Genomic DNA, 4,485 nt, shown 5'->3' on the forward strand with positions numbered 1-4,485 from the left:
AATCTGAATTTTGAATGATGTGCATTGTGAATGTAGGGTATTACAGCCACTTTTTCTTTGGCTCGATTTTCTTTTGCGGTCTTCTCAAGTTCCGCTCTCCGATCTTCACTCCGACGTGAGACGGACTTCCTTTTTCGATGCAGGCCCTCAGCGACCTAGACAATGACATGCCTCGGATAGCCTGCTGCCTCCAAACGTGCCACTTCTTTTTGAAGGCTTTCATCCACCAAGAGAAAGCACGACTTGCGGAGAGCGTTTGACGAAAAAGAAAGCATGATTTTTTTTAGAAGCTCTGCGTGCGCAGATGAGTACTTTAAGGGCGGCTTGTTTGCTCTCGGTTCATAGACCCAAAACACGTGCTCATCTTTAAAATGCAGCCGCAAATCTAAAAACCTAATGCTGAGCCGTTCGGGAAATTCCGTGGTAAATCTTAGCGGCCTAAAACACTGATTAAAAGATGCAAGAATCCTCGCTCGATGTGATCAGGCTCTCTCTGAGCGGCTGGGTGATTTTGGCATTTTAAAGATTTTTAGGTACGTAGACGACTTCTTAGTTTATTTTTAATGGACCAGTTTTTGAAATTGTGATGAGCTCTCGTGTACAATGTTTGCACTGTACCAACCCTGTCGTCACGCGAATCCTTGCATCTTTTATTCAGTGTTTTAGGCCCCTGAGGCTTAGCAAGGAATTTACCACGGAAAGGAAATCGCGTGCGGATGGCTCTTTCAGCCGCCCTGTCTTTTCGCGCAGAGTGTCAGCAACCGCCGCTGTTTTCTGGCCGGCTGCCATCACGCAGAAAACGCAATCACATAATTGCTGATAAAATACACAAATGTATACATCTAACCTAGAAATTCACGTTTTCAATCTCTAACCACCCTTGCTTGGCACTTTCAATGAGATACGCCTTCTCAGCTGTTTACCTTTTTTACACGAGATGCGATGATCCTGAATGTTGATGCGTGTATGATACGCTTCTGTCGCGTTCGGGTAAAAATCGCTTGTTTATTGACTTTATTCATGCGGCGGTTAGGCTAGGTCTAACTGTCCCCACGTGGGAGCGGCCCGCGGTGTCACCCTAAGGGGTGGCACTTCTCCGGATCTTTAAATAAAGTTCTTCGTACCGTACCGTATTCAGTGTTATCACACTGCTATAAGCAATTTTCTGTGTGCTCTATTGTTTGACGCTGTTTTTTTACAGCGCAAGCTGTTATGAGTTCAGAGACACAGATGATTTTGGCGGCGTAGTTGTCCGCCGCCGGTGTCCGTCGCAGACTCGCAGCTATCGCGAAAAAAAAAAAGGGGCGGGGGAGGGGGGGGGGGGGGGGAGGGAGGGTATGCGCTGTCCGCGTTGGCCATGGTGTTTTACAGTTGAGTGTGGAAAAAAAGAAATGGCTTTCGCTTTCCGGTCGCCGCAGGCAAATGCCTAAGGTACCATATCACTAACTTGAATTTCTGTAGCTTACTATTATTTTACACTTTGACATGTTCCGGTATTCGCTACTGATATGCACTCAGGCGATTTAGATGAAGTAAATGACATGAAAAGCGGAGTGCCCGTCACGTGACTTAGAAAATAAACGTAATTTTTCGAAGAAACACGCCTGCTCAGGTGCTCCCCGTCGGAAAAAAAAAGAAATTAAAGGAAGACTGAGAAAGCAAAAAAAAAGTAACAGTGGAGGTGCCGGGGTTTGAACCCGGGACTTCTCACATGCGAAGCGAGCGCTCTACCACTGAGCTACACCCCCGGTATGTGCGGCTTTGTCTATTATCACCAGGTTACGAGTGACAGCCGATGCACGTTATCTGCAAGGACGAGCTGGGCAATTGAATACGTCTGTATGCCTCAGCGTTTTTTTCTATTGTGTACCGCTGTTGCGCTGCGAAGTCGAAATAAGGTTCACATCCGACTCACGGTAGAAGTTGTAAGAACATTGCGAGCTGTACTGCACGTACTTTAACATTTGCAACATAGATAAATAAATAAATAAATAAATAAATAAATAAATAAATAAATAAATAAATAAATAAATAAATAAATAATCATGTCGCCATTTTACTGCGACAGTCACTTATGACCTTGGTCAGGTGAGGGCTGTAAGCTTCAAAAAGTGAATGCAAATATGCCGTCTGTTCTTGAACGAAGCTGCTCGGACATGCGAAAGCCGACATTGGCGTGCTCATTGACTCGCATAGTATGCGTTGATTTATTTGGACCACTGATGCTTTAGCTCACCCGAAAAAAAAGTTATGTTTTGAGTGTGGAATGTTCAAGTCGAGAAAACACTGCCTCAGCTTTACAAACGCGGCAGAGCACGAATTATCATGTCGTGGTTTTGGGACGTAAAACACCAACAATTATTATTATAGAGAACAGGAATCGCTTGAGGAGTTAACCTGTTATTCATTTTACTAAAGTCTAGCAAGGCGTTCATTTCTGAAAGCAAGACTGTTTGGTAGGCTATAAGAAAGAACCGGAAAAGCGTTTGTCCTTGGAAGCTTCGTTGAGGGAAGGCTGGTTGAAGGTGGCTCGAAGTTGATGGAAGATAGAGCCCACACAAGACATCTGAGGACATCTCGAAACTGCTACAGAGCTGAGACGTCGTGGTCTTAAATAGATGTACACTTCAAAATACATCTGCGCCTCAAATGTGTTAGCAGACTACCTTATTTGTATTTTTAAGCAACTTTGAGTCACCAGTGTCTATTCTGGCTAACAAGTGCATAACGTCTACTTCGAGACCCGCTTTAGATAATATAATTTGCTGCTGGGCCAGTTGATTCGTAATGCTAAACTGCAGAGCAAGAATCTTATGGAAGCGTATCATATCAGACAGAAAGTGATTGTGTCAGTGATACTTCTATGCTGTTCCGCTACAAAGAAAAGGAATCGTTAGATTTGATGTTCTTATTTGCATTCTGGTTATATGACCTTTCATGGTTACTTACATAAGTGGGATGCGGAGTCGGTGAAGGACGGATCCCAACATAAAACGAAACGATGTTTATTAACGTAGTAGCAGCAGCAGGGCAAGCATGCCGATGCTGCGCTTCGGAAGGTTAGAGAAACAAACATGAAACCAAGCTTGGTAGCTTGGGTTATATAGCCAGCGGTGGTGACGTAAGCCTCCGACGAAACTGCGTGGCGCTGTCTTTTATCGGAAGTGTGTGGCAGCAAGTAGCTGTGTCACGCCGGGCTAATCAGTGACGAAACGGAGGCTGCGTAGGTCTGTGCGCAGTGGTCGCCACATCAACCCCCCCGCGGAGTGCAGAGCTCTCAGGGTCTGTAGAAATCCGGGAGGCGTACCAGACGTCCAGAGCGTGTCGTGAAAGGAGCGGGCTGCGACGTCGGTGGCTGTGGAAGGACGCCAGTTGAAAGAGTGGCACTGCCAGGTTCGTTCGCCGCGATGTATGCGGGCTTGAGTCGGTCGATCGAGACGCGGACGTCGTTCCCGTTCAAGCGCAAGGTGAAGTTCTTGTCGTCGCGATGGACGACTAGATAGGGTCCGCTGTAGGATGGCTGGAAAGGCCGGCGGACGGTGTCGTCGCGGAGGAAAGCATGCGTGCACGATGCTAGCTCTTTGAACACAAAAGGTGTGGGCTTGCTATGGTGGGCTGCAGGGGACGGGCGTAAAGGCCGAACCATATAGAGCGTTTTTTCCGGCGTTTTCTGACGTTGCGTCCCTCGGCGTCGTCGCATCAACGCCGCCAGAGAGGGCGGCAAACCATATGAGGAGCGTTCAGCTCGGCGTCAAATCGGCGTCGCATAGTGTGACCAGAAGGATTCATTCTGAAATCTCCTTAAGCGGTGTGAAGTTTTCGTCAATTAACCAGTAATAAAGGCTCTAACTTGTAGTTCTGGCGTATCATTTGTAGTGTTTTTTATTGTTATAAAAATATTGGGGCACTCAAATAGAAGTGTACTGCTACCGAAAGGTCACACGCGTCCGAAAGTTGGCAGCAACATCGCTGTGATTATCACGGGCAGTGAGCTGAGTGCCGGCTTAGTAGTTCTGCGGTTCTTCTGTTTGTCTCCAGCCGAGCGCTTTTCCTGCGATCTTACGATGGAGAGACGTCGGAAACTCTTGCTAATCAAAAAGAAACTTTTGCTCCTTTTTCTTTTGCACGAAGAGGAACGACAACCCCGGCGCTGGTGCGTGCGGCCTGTGTTCATGCACCGCAAACAAGAGGGGCTCTATTACACGGCGGTAAGTCGCATTTCGTTTTCGAATGTTTCTTAAAAGGTGTGCAAATGCATTGTCTCGTGCAGCGATGATATTTCAATACCATGTGGTGGTTGTACAAACCCAATTTTGACACCAAAAGAAGAAGTGTGCAAGTGATCTAGAGCATAGTGCTGCAGCCGACAGACAGAAATTTTGCGAGGGGGGATTTAGCCATACTTTGTCCGTATGTGTGCTATATATACATACGCAAAACTGAATAATTTTGGGGGGGGGGGTTGTTAATAAGGTAAACTTGGTA

The 4,485-nt window shown here is 46.6% G+C and overlaps 1 non-coding gene across 1 annotated transcript; it reads right to left on the reverse strand.

The window, feature by feature from the left end:
- Positions 1 to 1,676: 1,676 nt before the first annotated feature.
- Positions 1,677 to 1,748, reverse strand: Trnaa-cgc (transfer RNA alanine (anticodon CGC)). Its single transcript has one exon. It is a non-coding gene; the product is annotated as a tRNA-Ala (tRNA).
- Between the last annotated feature and the right edge of the window lie 2,737 nt (positions 1,749 to 4,485).

The sequence above is a fragment of the Rhipicephalus sanguineus genome, chromosome 4, assembly GCF_013339695.2.
Source record: "Rhipicephalus sanguineus isolate Rsan-2018 chromosome 4, BIME_Rsan_1.4, whole genome shotgun sequence".
NCBI classification, from domain to species: Eukaryota; Metazoa; Arthropoda; class Arachnida; order Ixodida; family Ixodidae; genus Rhipicephalus; species Rhipicephalus sanguineus.